At 46.1% G+C, this 21238-nt stretch overlaps 1 long non-coding RNA gene across 2 annotated transcripts in view; it reads left to right on the top strand.

The window, feature by feature from the left end:
- The window catches only part of LOC102552091 (uncharacterized), a 69584-nt gene that overhangs the window by 13046 nt on the left and 35300 nt on the right, over positions 1 to 21238 (top strand). For both annotated transcript variants that reach the window (XR_010057753.1, XR_010057754.1), the window contains 2 exons: positions 275 to 15863; positions 16555 to 16952. This is a non-coding gene — a long non-coding RNA (uncharacterized LOC102552091). The remainder of the gene's footprint in view (positions 1 to 274; positions 15864 to 16554; positions 16953 to 21238) is intronic.

The raw sequence follows: 21238 nt of genomic DNA, 5'->3' as shown, positions 1-21238 counted from the left end.
ATCCTAGGAATCCAAGAAAAATTTACACAGGAGGACAAAAAGCACAAACATAATGCAGACAGTCAGACACAGGACATTCCTGGGAAAACAAAAACAAACCAAAAGGCTGTCTCAGTCAGTCATCCTCCCTGTACTCAGGAGGCCCATAGTCCCACAGCAGGTTCAGAGTCCAGATGAGAACTAGTAAGCTCTCCAGCTTCTGGTAGGGGGGTGGGAGTATTCTCCATTGCCCCTGGCCAGATGACAAAATATGTGTCTACTCTATCCCTCTCAGCCTCCAGATTAAAGCCGAAACAGAAGTAAACCCGAATCAGAACCCGATATGGACAAGACAAAAGACTACAGTGAGGCCGTACTTACAGATGGGAAAAAAACCAGGGTCTCTGGTAAATCCTGGAGGAGCCCACAAACGTAAGGGTCTATGATTCATTGAAGAGCGACACCCCAACTCAAATGCTGTGCAAATGCAAAGAGTGTTTTATTCTGCAGACGTCCAGCATGCTGGGGTCTCCCATTACCAAGACAGAGAGACACCCAAGTAAGCTTGCAGGCCTGGTTTAAAGCACATTAGAGAATTCCAGGGCAGGTGGCCTTTGCCTCACTCTATCTCTATGGACATCCCGTTTCCTGAGTGTGGGGGCTGGCTAGAAACTGTGGACCCGTTGTCCTTGCCTCAAGCCAGGCGGTGGGGCAGTTTCTAATGGCAGAGCAGTTTCTGACTGGCTGCCTGTAGCCTGGGTTTTTAAGCCCTTATCTCTCGAACTGTCCATTTGAAGTCTGTCATGGAGTCAGCCTGTCTCATCAGTTATGTAAACCATCCAGGAGAGTGAGCTCTCAAAGAGTGGTGACCAGGAGAAAGGAATGGGAATATTGCCGTCCATGTTTAAGTTTGGAGAGATGAAATCGTGCTAGAGGTAGATGGCAGGGGTGACTGTGTAACAGGGATGTACTCACTACCTCGAAGTGGAGATGTGGTTGAATGGTTCAGATTTTACTGCAATTAAAAAATGTTAGATGCTGGGGCTGGGGATTTAGCTCAGCGGTAGAGCGCTTACCTAGGAAGCGCAAGGCCCTGGGTTCGGTCCCCAGCTCCGGAAAAAAAAAAAATGTTAGATGCTTCCAGTGTGTCCCCAACAAAGCTCTGGCATTTGATCCTCTCACTCCGACTTCACAGGTCTGTGTTGCACTCTCCCATCATGCTTGGAATCTAGAATCAGCTCGAGGGTCCCTGAGTGGTGGCACAGAGGATACTAGGAGATGCTAGATGAATAGCAGAAAGGACAATTTTAGAGGGGACAATAAGCAAGGACAGGCTAAATGAGCGTCAAAAGCTCCCACACTCACTCTTTCAGTTCTCCCATGGGGACAGTCATCTAGTTCCTCAATGTCCCTGCTTAAGAAAAAAATTCCTCAAATAAGTAAGTCAGGGAAAAGTTTGTTGCATGGTGGTTCAAAGTCTCGGGACTCAATCTTATGTAACAACCTGGTCTGCTTTAAAACAAAGCACAAGGAAACAACAGTACTTTTCTGTTACATTTTCATTTCTTGGTATGTCTGTGCATGTGATTGGAGATTAGGGGACAATTTTCAGGAATCAGTTCTCTGCTTCCACCAACAGACATCTTGAGCTACGGGGCCATCTCAGGGAAACCCTGCCCCTCGTCTCCTGTTTTACCCTTTTTAAAAAAGCATTTATACATTCATTTTATTTTATGTTTGAGTTTTTTGCATATACATGTGTATACCATGTGTATGCTTGGTACCCACAGGGATCCGAAGAGGTTATGGGTTTCTCTGGGACTGGAGTTACTGATGGTTACAAATGACCATCTATGTCTACCAGAACAACAGTGCTCTTAACCATTGGACCATTTCTCCAATCCTTTTATTAAAAATACATTTGTTTTTGTTTTTGTTTTTGTTTTTTTTTTTACCTATGTTTGTTCGTTTAGTGATTACCTGTCTGTGTTCTCAAGCCCTTGTGCACATGGAGGTCAAAGGCTAACACTATGCACTTGCTTCTTTCCTACCATGCGTTCTTTCTCACTGGTACCCCCACCTGCATTTGACCTGTTAGCCACAGGACTCTGCTAAGCTGGGCTTAGTCTGTAAAAGATTTGTAAGGTTAGTTTGATTCCAGTGGCTACATATTGACCTGTACTGTATCTAACTGAGTCATCTCCCAGCATTCCCCTGTACACAGTCTATTCTTTGGAATATTCCCCTCTGGGCTGGCCTTACAATCAGACTGGTTTCCAGGGGCTCACTATATGTTTGTAAGACTGCCATAGTAAATATAAATTACATGAGGACGTTGTTTTAGACTCGGCTTCTGCACAAGGCCCATTGGATAAGACTAAATAGTCAAGATGGAGTCACTCATGGTATCTTTCCTCCAAAAAATTTGAAAGACAGATACAGATTTCCCAAACTGTAGGATAATAATGTCCTATTTTCTTGACTCTCTAGTCTGGGTTTGTGAGGAGTAACATCAGAGCAGCCAATTAACTCCTTGTTCTGTGATTTTGCCTTTGCCCACCTTGTTTGTTTGTTTATTATTTATTTATTTAATGTATATGAGTACACTGTAGCTATGTTCATGCACACCGGAAGAGGGTATTGTATCCCATTGCAGACAGATGGTCACGAGCCACCATGTGGTTGCTGGGAATTGAACTCAGGACCTCTGGAAGGGCAATTAGTGCTCTTAACCACTGAGCCATCTCTCCAGCCCACCTTTGTTCATGTTAAACAGAGTGTTGCCTGATTCTAGAATCACAAATTAAGGCAATCCCGACTCAGTGAGACCCAGTTTCAAACCAACAAACCAATCCTCAAATGTTCCCAGGTTGAAGTTTCTACCTACAGGTGTTTCCTGCTCCATGTCTCTAAATGCTGCCGCTGAAACCACAGCAACTCTCCTGGGCTCCCTCCCGAGCTCTCCACCATCTATATAGACAATGGTATCTTCTTGGCTGCCAACTTCAAGCCTTTTGCCACCTCCAAAGCTAGGACTGTAGAGGCTGGACATGGTGGGTCCGCCTTCTTCCTTCACTAATCCTCTCTCACAGAGCTCACACAGGACCCTTCCGGAGCCCAACTGTGTCCACTCAGGCGTGAGGCACATCCTTAGCCTTGGGGATTTTTCTTTACCCTTTTTACTTATTTATTTGGTTTTTGGAGACAGGGTTTCTCTGTGTAGCCTTGGCTGTCCTGGAACTTACCTGTAGACCAGGCTGGCCTTAATCTCAGCTCTGCCTCCCAAGACCTGGGATTAAAAGCATGTGTGCTACTCTACCCTGCCATGTCCAGTGGGGAGCTGCTCTTTGACCTTTGCTGAACTTTTCATTCCATGGCCAGAATTTCCCAAAGCCAATACCCAGAAGAGCTGTGAGTGGCGGGCTCTGCAGCCCACTGTCCCCAGGCTCAGTGAGACAGCTCCTGCCTTCCTGCCTTTGAGAGCCTGAGGCTAGGCTACCTGGATTTTCTCTTTCTTCCCCCTTTCTTCTATGTCCCTCAGCCACATTTTCTAGGGCTATTTCTAAGAACTAAAGGTTCATTCTGCATTTCTGGGCACTGCAATATAAAATCTCCTAGGGGCCCAGAAGCCCTCAACTCGGTATACCGCCTCCTTGTGTAGCCTAAGAGCCAGATAATGGCTCACTTTCAGTAGTCTGAGAGGGCAGTAAGGCGTTTCCTGTGGTCCCTTTACCACATCGGAAACTAGACACTGCTCTGGGTAGTAGTCTTGGGCTGGGGAGATAATACCGGAGGGAGCGCCATACTTGGCCAGCGGTCTGCCTGAGACACTCTTCTGGACTTTTAACTCCTGATTCCCCAGGACTGGCTCCCCAAGGCAGTTGTGTGACCAAGATTAGGATCGAGCCACACCCTCCATCAGCTCCTGTTTTTAAAATCACAGTTTTCATTTTCAGTAGAACATGGGAAACAACAATAAAAACATAGTCAACTGGAAGAGAAGAGGAAAAGGAGAGACTCTTTTGTGTCAAATGGCTCTCTGAGAAATTGCTCCTGTATTTAATCATAAACACATATAAATTTCCTTCCTCCCTCCCTCCCTCTCTCCCTCCTTCCTTTCTTCCTTCCTTCCTCTCTCTCCTGTTTCCTTTCTCTCTCTCTCCTCTTTCTTTCTCTCTCTCTCTTTCTTTCTCTCTCTCTCTCTTTCTTTCTTTCTTTCTTTCTTTCTTTCTTTCTTTCTTTCTTTCTTTCTTTCTTTCTGAGACAAGGTCTTTGTGGCCCTGACTGTCCTGGAACTCACTACGTGACCAGACTGGCCTGGAATATACAGAAATCTGTCTGCCTCTGCCTCTCAAATGCTAGGATTAAGGCACGTGATACTGTGCTTGGCTTAAATTTATCAAGTTTTTAGTTCCTCTTAGACCACTGCATAGCCTGAAAGTTTCCTTTGAGAAGGAAGCCTGCTTTCTCAGGGCAGAACAGGCTTCTTCCTATTGACCTGTGTCCTACTTCCTTCATTCAGCCTAAGGACTCCGGGCCATAAAATGAGGGCCCTTGAAGAGTTGTCCCTGCAGCAGCTGTGGAAGCCACCAAGGTAGCAATTACTCTTGTGCTGCCACCAACTCTATCTCCAATGTTCAGACAGCAAAGACATCAAGGGACAATGAAGTTTTGTGTTGCAATTTCTAAAAATAAGACTTCCTAATTTTGAGATGTATTGAGATTTCCTTTGGTTTTACAAAATCGCTCACATGCCCTTCTCTTCTGCCTGCTCTCAATGGTCAGTCACACTGCTACCCTTCTCGTGATAGGCTAACCCAAGAAAGCTCTCTGTGAACCCCTTTGCCACCTTCCTCTGACTGTGGGAGGCCACTTGCCTTATCTCAGTTGGCTGGGCCCATCACAAATACCACAGGATGAGTAGCTTCACCACAGGCGTCTGCTTCTCTCTCGATGCTGGACGCAAGACAGTACTGTGGGCTTCATTGCTGGAGTCCCTTCACTCAGAGGACAAGCCCACCATTAGGAGACCACTGTCACAACCACAGCTACCCAGAGTCATCTCCCAAAAGCTTTGATGCCAAATCCAAGGAGTCAGAGTTTCAGCCTGGGTTGTCAGGATGCACAGGCTCCCTTCCCAGCCTTCAGGTAGTCCCTGGTGCCTACTCATAAGATTCCCAGGAGTAACTAAAATGCTGCCAGATTCCCTCTTATCTTCCAGAACTAACAGAAAGAAGGGCCTCCCAAAATTATTACCCTGGATGCTAGTTTTTGACAGTGCTTTTTGAGGAACCCCAAGAATAGCCTTCGTCTTCAAGAAAGTACTCTTGGAAGAGCCCTTCCGGGAGAAGGAAGCTCTAAGAAGGTGACCTCAAGCTGCCCTCTGTGCTATTCTGAAGATAATCCCACGCAGCTACGTGCTAAAATACATTAAAATGCACAGTGACTGCCTGTTCTCAGTTCCCCCGCTTCTGAATTATTATTCATAAACATGCTTCTTCACCAGAAAAGCACTAAGTCAGACTTTGCCATGACATGTTCGATTCTAACCAGGACACAGGGTGGTGAGGTGGCCATGGGTGAGTCTGTGTTATAGCTCTGGCCTTTTTTTTTTTTTTTTTTTGGTTCTTTTTTTCGGAGCTGGGGACCGAACCCAGGGCCTTGTGCTTCCTAGGTAAGCGCTCTACCACTGAGCTAAATCCCCAGCCCCAGCTCTGGCCTTTTAAAACTCTTGTCTTTGTTGCTATGATATTGATGGTTTCATTGTTTATATAAGAGTAATAGATAATTACAGCCAACATGTATTGAATTCTTTACTTGTGCCCAAACATTTAATCATTAAAGAAGTCTCATGAGATGGATATTTTTGTCCATGAAATATCAAATAATCTAATTTCTTTCCTGCTCTTCAGATTCTGAGGACATCCTAGTAAAGAACAAGTCTTTACTATTGTTTGGTTGGATTTTAAACTTATTTTATTTTATGTATGTGGGTGTTTTGCTGCATGGAAGTCTGTTTTACTGCATGCAAGTCTGTTTTGCTGCATGGAAGTCTGTTTTGCTGCATGGAAGTCTGTTTTGCTGCATGGAAGTCTGTTTTGCTGCATGCAAGTCTGTTTTGCTGCATGGAAGTCTGTTTTGCTGCATGCAAGTCTGTTTTGCTGCATGCAAGTCTGTTTTGCTGCATGCAAGTCTGTTTTGCTGCATGCAAGTCTATTTTGCTGCATGCAAGTCTGTTTTGCTGCATGGAAGTCTATTTTGCTGCATGTAGGTCTGTTTTGCTGCATGGAAGTCTGTATAGCATGTGCATGCCTGGTGTCTTTAAAGGTCAAGAAAAGGCTTTGAACTCCCTGGGACTAAGTGACAGATGGTTGTGAACCACCATATAGGAGCTGAAAACTGAACTCTGGTCCTCTGCAAGAGCAGCAATTGCCCTTAATTGCTGAGCCATCTCCCCAGCCTGTTGGGTTGTTGTTTGTTTGTTTGTTTGTTTGTTTGTTTTTTGAGACAAGATCTTGGTTTCTATTTAGTCCAGGATGTTCTGGAGCCTGGGAGCGACCTGCCCCTGGCTCCTGAGGTTCTAGGAATGAGCCACCATGTCCAACTAGAAGGAATCTTTATTGTTCTCTAAGGGTTGCCACTGAGATCAAGAAAGAGAAGAGGGAGAGTGTGTCATAGAGACAGAGAAAAATGAAAATAAAGATGCGGAGAAGGGCTGGAGAGGAGGAGAAAGTAGGGGAGGAAGAGGAGATAAGGAAAAGTAAGGGGGGAGATGGGGAAAGGGTGGGGGCAGCAAGCCCTGGTTAGAGGAGAGAAAAATATTTTCCAGTTCTGGTGTGAACCTTTCTTCCCCATCCAGGAAAAACTTGGCACAGAATGACAGCATAATTCAACTTGGATAGCACGCAATCAGGTGCAAGATATGCTTGGTGGCAAGATATTATTTCATGTGTCAGTAAGGGAGACTCAGGATGAGAAGGGGTGGGGGAGTGGGGGGGCTGGGAGAAAACCTCTGAGAGGTGCCGCTGTTGAAGATATCCTGGTTTCAAACAAACAGAGCTTTTCACAGTCAGATTTTCATCTCTTTGGTTTGGGCTTTATTTGGTTTGTAATCTGAAACTCTCAGTCCTTCTAAATGTTGGAATTGCAGATCTGTTCCCCCAAGCCTGGTTCTGCTTTGTTTCGAATGCATCAGTATCCCAGGTTCCAGAGCTGAGCTGATGAGGCTGTAGCATTTGCTTAGTGAGTTTGACCCCCAGCACTGCAGACGCAATTGTTTTATAAAAGAGAAAACTGTCTGGGCACGGTGGCAGATGGCTTTTATACCAGCACTTGGAGTCTGGAGGCAGGAGGATCTCTGTGATTTTGAGCCCAGCCTGATCTACATTGTAAGTCCCAGGCCGGCCAAGGCTACATAGTGAGACCCTGGTGGGGTGAGAGAGAACAAGCACGGAAGAACATGAACAAACATGGAGTGGGCCCTTGAGAGGTGGCCCAGCCGCTAAGAGCACTGGCTGTTCTTGCAGAGGACCCAGATTAGCTTCTCTGGGTCATGGCAACTCCAGATCCCAGGGGATCGTAGCCCTCTTCTGGCCTTTTCAGGTACTACATGAAGTGTGTGGCGTGCATATATACGCACAGATAAAATACTCATACACATAAGATAAAAATAAATTAAGAAAAGAGGAAGATGCTGGTTATAGTGGCCCCTGCCTTGAATCCTAGCACTTGGGAGCAGAGGCAGGTGGATCACTGTGAGTTCTACACAGCAAATCTAGGAGAGCCAAAAGAAAAAGAGGAAGAGGGAGCTGGCAAACTGGTATCTTAGAGAGTTGCATGAGCTCTGGCGATCACGAATACTAAACAGCACTGAGGTTCTAGCCCCAGGCAGCTTGATGCCCAGACAGTGCATTCTACAGGGTCTAACATTTCTATTTGACTGAAAATCATTGGTCAAACAGGATTTTATCAGATTGTGGTTAGTAATAAAATTACTTTTTTGTTTGTTTGTTTGTTTGAGCCAGATTCTGCCATCCAGATTGGCCTCCAACTCACTCTGTAGCTCGAGATCACCTTGAACTCTGGATCACCTGACTCTGCCTCCCAAGTGGCAGGATTTCAAGGGTGAGCCACTGTACCTGACTCCAGACATGACTTTTGGAGTCTAAGTATACAGCTTGGAATACATCACTCTCCAGAGCCTGCTGTTCAACCTGGAGAAAATGAAGGCCTGAGCCTCGTGGTTCAGAATCCCTTTCTCCTCTCCCGAATTATCACGAGTCAAATAAGGATAGGAAGGTCAAATACAGTGTTAAGGCCTTAAAAAGAAAAAAAATCAGATTTGTCACCATCATGAAACAAGTGCTCTCCTTCTGTATTAACAGAAAGAAAGATGTTTTGTGACTCACAGAGGTAGAATGCCAGCCATGTTCTAAGACCAAGATTAAATGTGTAAAATGTCAATAGATCAGCAGACCATGTCCACAGGTAACATTATATAACCTCCTTATTCCTCCCAACAGCCCTGACTCTCCAGGCACAGAGCCCACACTCTCACTTTTTTTCCCTTTTAGATAGGGTCTTTCTATGTACTTGTAACCATCCTGGAACTTGCTATGTAGACCAGGCTGGCCTTGAACTCACAGAACTCCTCTTGTCTCTACCCCCTGAGTATTGGGATTAAAATCATGCACCACCAAGACTGGCCTATTTTAATAAGCCGCCCCATCCTTACAAAGACCTCTCTCCCAGAATGAACACCCCTCCCACCCCCAAAATCAAAACTCTGCAAGATGACATCCAAACAGGTCTGTCTGTCTTTCTGAGAATCAATCGCTAGTCTCCTGACAGACTTACTGGCTATTTTCTTCTAGACCGTCATCATAATTCTGATTTTCTTTCCCCTTACTTTGCAAGGAAGAATACATCTTTTAAGCAGCCGTTTGGCCCTCTGAGGGCAGTTATAATGTACCTTATATGAGCAAATTGTCATGTGGTGGTTGAGCTCATGACATGCTGACTCTGCAAGAAGCCTTTCTTCTCTCCCACTTTAGACCAAGGCATGTTTGTCTCAAAGCGTCCACCAGGGCCCTTTGTTTGGGATTGGGTGGCATGCAGAGGAGAGGGCACCAAAGCAGCCCCTGTAAAACCACTGTGTTTTGGAGAAGAGCTATCAGGGAAATCGTGTTTATCAGAGGTTACTACTTTGTATCTCTTGGTATAAAAATGCCGGCAGCGGGAACAGGACACTGGCAGCTCAATTTTTGGAAGCTTATCCTTCGAGATGGTAACTCCAGTTCACAACTCACCAGTTCACAACTCACGCTTTCTCCAGTCTTTTCTGCTGGATGTTTGCAAGTTTCCGACTTATGTCAGTATCGTTACTGTGTCTGTGCTCTCTCGTCCTTCCCTCCCTCCTCACCCCATCCCCCTCTCTTTGTCTCTCTGCTTGCTGCTCCTTGTTTCCTTACTGCTCTAGTCAACTAGCGTTTGTGACTCAGTTAAGCATCCACAAGTAATACTTGATACCTCGTAGGCCATCCTGCAGGAACACACAGGGCAGGTGTGTGCTGGTGACTAGTTTAGCTTTTATGGGTTTTAAAGTTCTGATCACCAGATGCCTTCCCTTGCCTTTAGTATGTAACCCATAGAAAAGTACCTTGGCAGCGTGGTCTACTATGTTGTTGTCCGTTTGTAGCTCTCAGGCTCTGCTCTGGCACGGACATTCCCAGTGTGTGGTGACTACTGCCTTCCCTCGCAGGCTGACTTAGCTCGAGCACCCACCTCTCACATAGCTCTGATGGGTCACTGTGCAGAATGTCTATGAACCAGACACAAGGGAGCCTGGAGCAGTGCTGAGGGTCACAACCTTTCTTTGCCAAACTTGCCAAGTATGAAGAATTGACTCCCCATAGAGGCCACTGCTAGAGGTCACCCATAAAGTGCAAAGTGTCATAGGGGAATTTGGTTTTTGAGGGGAAGAAGGGAAAACTGAAACACACATCTTACTCCTCTAAACTCCAAACTAGCCTTGAACTCTTTGGCAATCCTCCTGTCTCAATCCCCTGAGGAACAGAATTGCAGGCATAAACCATCATACCAGATTTAAGGCGAGGGGGATATATAAGACAGGGTCTCACTTTGTAGCTCTGGCCTAAAACTGGCTGTGTAGATCAGGCTGGCTTTGAACTCATAGAGATATTCTTGCTCTGCCTCCTTAATAAGGTTTAATTTGCAAAGAAAAATATATTTTCAAAGCCATCTTTTCTGTTTTGCAATAACTCAAGGCTGAGAATCGTCTGTGTTTTGGAACGACACCCTCTGGGTGCACCAATATGAATCAGGAAATGTCTGAGCTCAATTGTGTCATATAGTAATTTTCATGGGTGTCTGGGCTTTCCCAGAGTGAATACACATGTGCGGGTGTGTAGTTTAAAGATTCTGTGCGGAGAAGGAGGAGGGAGATGCCATGGGTTAGGAGTCAAGAGAATGTGGCTCTGAGGGCTGGCCAATTGGAGTTAAGAGCAGCCCAGATGAAACATGATGACCATGTGACTATGAGAATTTGTAGAGCGTTGCCCACTGGTTCACCTAGGCTGCGTGTTACTCACCAAGAAAGGGATATCAAAGGATATTACCCTGGGCAACCGGTGAGACTCCATTTTGATTACATGTGAGGAAGGCTCCAAGACTGTCAAGGCCTACAGACGTGTGGCATAATGAAACGATTTACCAAAGAGACTACTTACTCCCCACCACTTTATGAGATTGGTTGGGATCCGAAACTAAGGCATGATTTCATCGAATCCTAGACCAGAACCAGAAGTCTACTGCTGTGGTGGGAGGAACGGCTTTGCAAGAAGCACTTTTTAAAACTAAAGGCAAATTGTTTGGGAAATCAAGATCCAACCTTGAGAACATGTCATCTGTTGGAGGGGAGAGCTTGTGAGGTGCAGTTCACTGCTTGCCTGCAACCCCACCACACAGAGGTGAAATAAAAATGTCGTCGGTGTCATAATGTTAAAAAAAAAAATTCTGTGCTTGAGAATAGTGAGTAGCCCTGGTGGAGGTGGGGAAGGTCCCAGGGACAACCTCTGTCTTCCTCACTGTTATCTGCAGGGCATGATCCGAAGGAAACCCTTCGGTTGGGTGGAGCACTGCTCTCAGGGACTAAACCTTGAGTCTCAGAAGCCCTGGCCCAGTGGTTTAATATCATCTCATCTGGAAATAAGTCAAGACTCATTCTGACACAGCATGTAAGATGCTGTTACACTGTGCACAGCTAGACTCCTGCCTGAGAGACCACAGTGGTCTTGCTGGCTAGGGTGACTGTAGAGGTAAAGAGCATGGAAAGAAAGGGAGTCCCCTTCACTGGCAGCTTCCTGAGAGGATAAAAGAGCACTTTTACACCCAGAAACGCATACACACAGATACACACATACAGACACACGCACAGGCACACACAAACACACAGACAGACACATGCACAGGCACACACAAACACACAGACAGACAGACACATGCACAGGCACACACAAACACACAGACAGACAGACACATGCACAGGCACACACAAAAACATACAGACAGACACATGCACAGGCACACACAAAAACATACAGACAGACACATGCACAGGCACACACAAACACACAGACAGACACATGCACAGGCACACACAAACACACAGACAGACACATGCACAGGCACACACAAACACACAGACAGACACATGCACAGGCACACACAAACACACATACAGACACATGCACAGGCACACACAAACACACAGACAGACACATGCACAGGCACACACAAACACACAGACAGACAGACACATGCACAGGCACACACAAACACACAGACAGACACATGCACAGGCACACGCAAACACATACAGACAGACACATGCACAGGCACACACAAACACACAGACAGACACATGCACAGGCACACACAAACACACAGACAGACACATGCACAGGCACACACAAACACACATACAGACAGACACATGCACAGGCACACACAAACACACAGACAGACACATGCACAGGCACACACAAACACACAGACAGACAGACACATGCACAGGCACACACAAACACACAGACAGACAGACACATGCACAGGCACACACAAACACACATACAGACAGACACATGCACAGGCACACACAAACACGCAGACAGACATACACAAACACTCACATAACAGAGACATACACATACACAGACACAGACACACACAGACACAGATATACAGATGCATGCACACACACAGACACACATACACAGATACACACACAGACACACAGAGACACACAGACTGACATACACAGACACGCACAGGCACACACACATATACACAGAGTAAATATTAGTAATTAATATCAGAATAAAAGCCTGTGTTTGCTGGGGCTAGGGCTATCAAGGAAAGTGGAACAGAAATGGCCGGACAGCTCTAAAACCACCATACTTTGTGAACTTAGAGTTATTCAGTAAATTCTGATGTTGTAGAAAGACACACACACATCCGCCTATGTGGCTGACAGCCGAGTTAATGGGAGGAGGTGTTGGGGTTGATGCATGGGCCCTGGCAGCCCTTACAAACCAGGGCCCCTGTCCTCAATACTCCAGTTAAGGGGACAGTAAAAGTGAAAATCAGAAACGGGATTTATTCAATGTAGCTGCATTGGGAAGAGAATTGACTAAAGACACCCAGTGCCCCCCCCCCCCCCAGATCCCCTGTCTGTCTCCTGACTCGAGGTTTGAGTTTAAACAGACGTGCACCACTGGCCAAGGTGGGTCCCTGCTCATCATTGACCCATCTTTGTCTCTGATCATGGTCTCTCCAGCGAGGCAGTTTGATGAGCTCTCAGAAGTATGTGAAATCTTTCCAAGACCCGAGCTCCCAAGAGACTCCTGGGAAATTCCATTCCATGGGGTCCATTGTCTCCGTGGGCCAATAACAAGAGGAAAGGCACACGCTCTGTCTAGAACCACTTCCTGTTGCCGGGGAAGCACAGGATTCCTGCTATGCCTCAGGAATGTTCTTTGGAGGCAGATGCCCTACTAGGGAGTGGAGGAGGAGGATTTAATGGGTGGTGTGACTCTTTTGTTATTTTCATTTGAGTGCTGATATGTAGTTTGCTTAACTATATCCTAAAGGCTTCCATGGTAAAGGCTTAGTCCCCAGCAAGCTTCAGTCTGGGGATAGGAGAAACCATTTGAGGCAGTGTCTCACTATGGAGGAGCCTAATGGCTTTGAAGCTGCAGTTCTCCTGGGAGGCAAGCATGCACCAGCGCACCCAGCAGATGGTGGAAACTTTAGGAGGTGGGGTCTAGAGGGCATGTCTTCACATCTTTGGGGGGCATGCCCTTAAGGGGCTAGCGGGAGTCCGGCCCCTTCTTGATGTTCTTTGCTTCCTGGTTTTGAAATGAGCCAAGTAGAGCATCCCCAGTCACCCAGCAACCGTGCCACAAATGGTGTCCTGGAATCTAAAGAACTCTCCTGTTAGAAGTCTCAGACATTTCTATTGTGATAGAAAGATGACTATATTTTCCAAAGTCCCTTTTACGAAGCAATCACTACTTGATTAAAAAGAGCCCTGAACTTGAAAGCTTCATTTCTTGTACCAACAGCGCTGTGCTATTGCTGGGATGCAGCCCTTTTGGTCTGGTGGCAGTGAGGCAACTCCAGGGACATTTCCTTTCTGAGCACCATTTTCCCATCAGCTGTTGAGGCCACATGGGGTCAGTTCCTATATCGCTGCCGTTTTCTTTGCAGTTCCCAGATGGGAAGGAAGTCTCATCTTCCTACCGCCCCGGGGAGCCACAAGGTCTTAGTAGGAAGTCAGCAGCGTAGGAGAAAGATTTGTGAGGGGGAGGGGGGAAGGTAGACTCTCCCACGCAGCTTCACACAAACCACAGAGCCACTGTGAGCCTCAGTGTCTTCATTTGTAAAATAAACGCAACAAGCACAACAACTTCTAGGGGTTTTTGTTTCTTTGTTTCATTTGAGGACCAAATGTAATATTTTCCTTAAAAGCGTTTGTGAGCTGGGAAGAGTCATGAATATTCATCTCAGAAAGCACTTAGGTTTGGGAGAGGATCGGGTAGGGGCAGGGGACTGGGTAATTTTCGATATTCATAATTTGGGCTCCAAATTGGAAATTTTAAAGATCTCTGTGTTTTGCCACCAGCCTCTAGTGAAAGTTCACTGTGTGGTTGTGGTTACAGGTGCAGGCTGCCACTGTGATCATAGTCCTTGGGGACGGATGGTCAGGATGGTTGGGAGGGGGCTTCTTCCTTCCTGCCACCCCACCCTGTGGTTAAACAGGCTTGTGTGATGTGAGGAGAACTCTGATAAGTAAGTTCCTGTGGAACTAATTTGAGGCTTGGGAGGTGTTTTTCTGCTGGCTAGTGCTATATGCCTTTTCTTGCAAGAGAGGAGACCCTCGGGGCTGGGGATTTAGCTCAGTGGTAGAGCGCTTACCTAGGAAGTGCAAGGCCCTGGGTTCGGTCCCCAGCTCCGAAAAAAAGAACCAAAAAAAAAAAAAAAAAAAAAAAAAAAAAAAGAGAGAGGAGACCCTCAAGGACAGTCACTTGAAGGTGGCTGTCGCCCTGTAACCCTGCTAGTGCAATGCTTACCTAGCCTTCCCTCTAGGTTAAGAAGATGGGAGAGGGTTTTCCCACTCATTCACACAGGGTCAGAGCTACATCTGTGGACATAGAAGCAGTCTTCTCCTACAGCTCTGGGAACTGCCAGATGGTAAGACTCAAGAGCTTGAGACAGCACAGGAAAGCTCTCTCTGGCAGAGGGCTGCCCAGGAGGACCAGGCACGAGAGGCAAGCAGTCTTGACTGGAGATGGTGGGTGTGGTGGTTTGTATACACTTGGCCCAGGGAGTGGCACTATTAGAGGGCATGGCCTTGTTGGAGTGGGTGTGGCCTTGTTGGAGTGGGTATGGCCTTGTTGGAGTGGGTGTGTCACTGTGGGCATAGACTTTAAGACCCTAGTCCTGGAAGTCAGTCTTCCACTAGCAGACTTCAGATGAAGATGTAGAACTCTAAGCTCCTCCTGCACTATTCCTGCCTAGATGTTGCCATACTCCCGCCTTGATGATGCCAAACTGAACCTCTGAACCTGTAAGCCAGCCCCAATTAAATGTTGTCCTTCATAAGACTTGCATTGGTCATGGTGTCTGTTCACAGCAGTAAAACCCTAACTGAGACAGTGGGGAATATTTTAAAAGGACTTTACTAGCCCTACCTTCTAACAGAGCCTGTCCAACTAGCCAATCTATTTCTCCCTTTGTGCATTGTGCATTTCTTTTTGGACTGTTAGAGATGGTTTTTCTTTTATGCTAATAATTTCAAAATTACATACCATCAGTCCTTCATGTTTGCATATTTTATATCCATGGATTCTAACCGTGGCCCCATAATCTTTTTTTTTAAATTTATGTCTGGATCCAACATGTAGGACTTTATTCCTTTTCCCCTTAGATTCATTTGTTTTATTTTATGTGTATGAGTATTTCGCTTACACACATACCTTTGTACCATGTGCATCCTGGGAATGGAGTTATGGATGGTTGAGAGTTGTCATGTGGGTGCCGGGAATCACACTGGCTTCTCTGCAAGAATAAGTGCTGTTAATCACTGAGCAACCCTCAGACTCTACTCTTGTTTCCTTACCTTTACGTGCATCCATAGTGTATTAGATATAATCATTAGACACGATTAAAGCATGGGAGAGGATTTTGTATGTTATGTATAATCATGACTTATAATTTATTTGTTGTTGTTTCTGTTCTTCAGATTTTTGTTGTCCAGCCTGGCCTGAGCCTCCCTCACACAGGAGAGAAGGACAGAGAACAAGGTCTGGAAGATTCCATACAAAGGCTGAAAAATATCAAATGAGGAATATCTGTTATCAAATAAAAAGGCCAGACGCTCCCTAGTGCTACACACACACACACACACACTCACACACACACATTCACACACACACTCACACACACTCACACACATACTCACATATACATAGACACACACACAGACACACACACTCACATACACACAGACACACACACTCACATACACACACAGACACACATACTGACACATATACACACAGAGACACACACAGAAAGACATACACATACACCTACACACACACACATACAGAGACACGACACACACAGACACACACAGACACACACAGAGACAGACAGACAGATAGACACACACACACAGTGGAGCCACTGATGTAGCCCATTGGCATTCAATGGGGTTTGAAAATGACTGGTACCGCGCATTGTAAAGCACACACCCCTGGGCAGAGCTGTAATGGTGATGAGACATGAATGGCGCACACCTGTTGCAGCACATGCCTGCACTATACAAAGGACTCGCAAAGCCCCAAACATGACGTCAAAGCAGCATCCTTTGCTTGGCGTCTGCTGTTTACTCAGGCAGGTTTCCTTTCTTGGAAGTGTGTCTCTGTTTCCTGACAAATTGCCGGTGTTTCTGTTGTCATCCATGTGTTTCTGTCCAATCCCTTCTTCTAGGACATAAGAAAATGTCAATCCCAGAAGATGCCCACTGAACCCCAATATCAGCGTCATCAAGACCCCCTGCCTCAGCCTTCTGAGAGCTTCAGTTATCACTGAGCACCACCGTGCTTCCTTTCCCCCACTTCAGAACCCGGGGTTTACTGCATGCAGGGAACTATAAACTGTAGTCTGAGAAGAGGAACCTTAATTAAGAAGACACCTCTATCGCGTTGGTGTGTAGGCAAGCCTGTGAGGCATTTTCTTGATTCTACACCCTGGAGAGTTGGTTCTGGAGTGTACAAGAAAGCGTATAGGGCAAGCCAGAAAGCAGCATCTCTTCTTCAGTACAGCGTACAGATTCCTGTGCTTTGGTGACGCCGTGCTGTGCTGTTTTTATCACAATAGAGGACAAGGTAGGACAAATATATAACAGGTTTTGATTTGGGGTGGGGGTTTTTGTTTGTTTCTTTCTTTGTTTTTAGACAGAATTTTATGAAGCCCAAGCTAGCCTTGAACTCAGTAAGTAGTCAACAGTGATCTTGAACTCTTTTTTTTTTTAAGATTTTATTTATTTTATGTATGTGACTACACTGTTGCTGTCTTCAGACACACCAGAAGAGGGCATCAGATCACTCTATAGATGGTTGTGAGCCACCATGTGGTTGCTGGGACTTGAACTCAGGACCTCTGGAGGAGCAGCCAGTGCTCTTAACCTCTGAGCCATCTCTCCAGCCCGATCTTGAACTCTTGCTCCACATTCAAAGGGCTGTAATAACAGCGAGTGCCATCACGTTCAGCTCCAAAACATGTGACCTTTCACTTTAATAAGGCTACTGTAGCCCTTGGTTTCTTTATAATTCTGTGCTATAGCTTAAGGTTTTTCTTCCTCTCATTGCCCAAATTGCTGGGCAATGAATATTCTCATGTTTCTCCTTTGTCCGTGGGCTCTGGGATGCTTGACTTTGATTATCAACTTGACTGGATGAAAAGCTATCAATGTTCTGTAAAAAAGCACCTCTGAGTGTGTTTGTGGGATAACTTGTGGGGAGAGATGTCTACCATGAATGCGAGTAGCATTGTCCAACAGACTGTGAGCTGAGATGAGGGGAAACTGGAGGAAGAAAACAGCAAGCCTTTTCTCCAGGAGAGGAAGTGAGCCTGTCAACGTTGCCATGGTCATTAATGCTAGACTTCACCCAGCTCTGGGAAGCCCCTGAGCCTTTGACCTTCTAGTGGAACTCTAAGGCAGTCAGACTTTTGGACTAAACAGCTACTGGGCTCTTTGTCTCTTCAGCATGTACACAGCCCTAATAGGACCTCCCTCCTACCCTTATTCTGTAAGCCAATCCAACAGAGCCCTTTATACCACTCGATTAATTCTGTTCCTCTAGAGAACCTTAATACAAGTTCTTTGAACTAATCTAAGTTTTTAATTAGAATATCATGGTTTTAGTTCCAGAATTAAAAAAAAAAAAAAAAAAGGATGGGTCTAGGATAAAAGCTGTCCTTCATGCATGCTCGACAAACATTCTACCACAAGCCATATCCCCAGCCTCAGAAATAATGGTTATGAGGCAAACTGTAACACTGCCCTCAATTACAAGGACTAGTCCTCAAGTCCTATGATGAGAAAAGCACAAGACAGAGGTGAAGCCTTCCTATGAAGAGCCCTCAACGTGACAGGAAATGGAGCATTGCTCTGTAAGCCACTGAACTTCAAAGGGCACAGCCTGAGAGCGAGGATGTAGCTCAGTTGGTAGACGTCCTGTTCAGTGTGCTTTAAGCCTTGGGTTCAGTCCCCGGCACTCCACAAACTGAGTGACACTGGGTCTGTGATCTCAGGCAGGCAGGAGGATCAGTTATTCTTGGGTGCTGTGGTAGTTTGAGTAAGAATGTCCCCCATAGGCTCCTGTATTAGAGTGTTTAGTCATTAGAGAGTAGAACTACTCGACAGGGATTGAGGGATATGGACTTGTGGGAGGAAGTGTGTCACCGAGGGTGGGCTTGGAGATTTCAGAAGCCCAAGCCAGGCCCAGTCTTTTCTCTTGCTGCTGCCTGTGGATCTGGATGTAGAACTCTCAGCTCCATAGCCTGTGTGCCGCTATGCTTCCCTCCATGCTAGACTGAACCTCTGAACCTGTAAGCCAGTCCCAGTGAAATGCTTTCCTTTATAAGAGTTGCCACGGTCATGGTGTCTCTTCACAGCAACAGAACTCTGCAAAACAGAGCTGCATAGTAAGGCAAGGTCATCCTGGGTGACATCAACAATGTCCTGTCTCAACAACTCCAAACTCTCAAACCAAACCAACAACAACAGCAAAAACCCTTGCCTACATTGGTACACTTAGCTCTTGCTAGAGCGAGGTTTAGCTATGATCGTTCTCCAACACAGTTCCAGAGACGGTAATGAGCCAGCCCTAGGGTCACGCAGCTGCGAAAGAACTCTGGTTCAGCCCCATGTGATCTGAGCTGTCTCTGTTGTTAGCCGCGCTATTTATTCATTTATTTATTTATTTATTACCATTTTTTTTTGTTTGTTTGTTCATTTGTTTTGAGACAGGGTCTGGCTATGTCATCCCAGTTCATGTTGACCTTGTGATGCCTCTGCTTCAGGCTCCCAAGTGCTGGGATTACAGTGTGTCTTACCACAGCTTCTGCCCTTTCTACTTTATCTATCTATTTATCTATCTACACACACACACACACACACACACACACACACACACACACACACACACACACACACACACGAGTGTTTTGTTTGCATGTATCTACGTACACCACATTTAGGACATATTATTTCCTAAAGCTGGATTGACAGATCATTGTGAGCCGCCATGTGAATGCTAGGTCACCCAGGTGACCCAGGTCCTTTGGAAGAGCAGCAAGTGCTTACTCTTAACCACTGGGCTATCTCCCCAGTACCCCCTCATTTTACCTTTTAATTCCCATGTCACTGGGTCATGGTGTGAGACCCGAGGTCCTGAGCACCTGAAGAGAGAAACAGGAATTCAAAGGGATAAGAAATTGTCAGAAGTACAGAAACTCAGTAAACGGTCACAGAAAACGCCTCTAAGGTTAAGAGAAATTTGCCTCTGAAAATGACCTACTAAGTTCTAGGCCTGACAGAAAAAAGGCATACATACATTTAGGGATACCCTATAAAATTCCTTAGCTGTCGGGCTAAAGAGGAATTTGTACAAGCTTCCAGATAAGAAGAATGAGTAAGTTACGGATGAGTTAGAAGGCCAGCTTTTCCCTGGGGCAAGGAAACCAGATGCTATAGAACTTTCTCCCCAGCAGTGGAAGAGGAGGCCTCTCACTCAGCCAGGTCTGTCCGGTGAGAGTGATTTTGTTGGATAAGATATGGCTCCGGAAGCACATACCCTATACAGGAAGGGCCTTGTCCAAGCAACAAAGAAAGCGAGAGGAGAATCTTCTTTATTTTCTGTTTTGGGACATTGTGTCACAGTGCAGCCTTGACTGGAGCTTGTTCTGTAGACCAGGCTGGCCTTGACCTCACAGGGAGATCCCCCTGCCTTGGCCTTGCAAGTGCTAGAACTAAAGGCATGCACTCTCACGCCCAGCCAGAAGAAGCATAAAAGAACAACGAAAGGAGTGAATGTGAGAGCTAACACTCAGGCATTGCACACCTGGATGTCACGCACATGATTTATGACTATGGTGGGGAAGTTGTAAATGTCCCAGGATGATCTGGTCTGGCAGACAAAAGTGCATTTGCGTGCTGAAATGTTAAGGGATGTTTTTTATTGTTTTATTAACAGACTCGAGAACTGTAACCTAATGAGTTGTCCTCTGAATAGAGGTGATGAGACCCCTTTTTCCTGAAGAGGATGGCTCTTACTTACCATTTCACCCTCACCAAGTGCACCTTACTGACAACATCATGCAGACAGCTCACTACGAACATAGGCTCCTGTGGGCTGAAGCTTTGCCCTGGGTTTAAAGACCCGAGTCTCAAAAATACTTTAAACTGTGGCAGTCACATGCTGTGCAGAGAGGATAAGGGAAGTGCCTGCCATGGAGGCATGGGGCTTGAGATGTGTGTTTTCATCAGTGCCTACAGCGGTGCCTGCCTGCTGTGCCTGCCTGGGGTGCCTGCTGCTGTGCCTGCCTGCTGTGCCTGCCTGGGGTGCCTGCTGCTGTGCCTGCCTGGGGTGCCTGCTGCTGTGCCTGCCTGGGGTGCCTGCTCCTGTGCCTGCCTGCTGTGCCTGCCTGCTGTGCCTGCCTGCTGTGCCTGCCTGCTATGCCTGCCTGTCTACTATGCTTCCCCACCTTGATGGTGATGGGTTCCACCCTAGGATTGTAAGCCGAAATAAACCCTTTCTTCTCCAAGATAACAGCAAAGAAAATCGACTAATACAAGGGTAAAAGACAAAGAGAAATTCACTGAACTGCACTACACAGGGCATTCCTCCCTGAGAACCCTTCTTGTCCTCAGGAGTTCATCTTCATTTTTTTCCACGATAAGTCTATGTTCTCTTTGCTCAAAACAAACCGGGAGAGCAACAGTGGACCAGTTCCCAGGAAAGGAAAGAGTGGCTTAAGAAAAGCCAAAGCCCTTGACAGCAGGTGAAAGAAGAAATGGTTTGGCCTCATCGCGTGGGCCATTTTAAGGTGGGCAGACATGTGAAGTGTCAGCTCTAGGTAGATAGGTTTTTGTTTTGCTGTGTTTTTT

Source organism: Rattus norvegicus, chromosome 14 (genome assembly GCF_036323735.1).
Source record: "Rattus norvegicus strain BN/NHsdMcwi chromosome 14, GRCr8, whole genome shotgun sequence".
Taxonomy (NCBI): Eukaryota; Metazoa; Chordata; class Mammalia; order Rodentia; family Muridae; genus Rattus; species Rattus norvegicus.
Note: the sequence above shows the minus strand (reverse complement) of the source record. Positions and strands in the feature narration are given on the sequence as shown.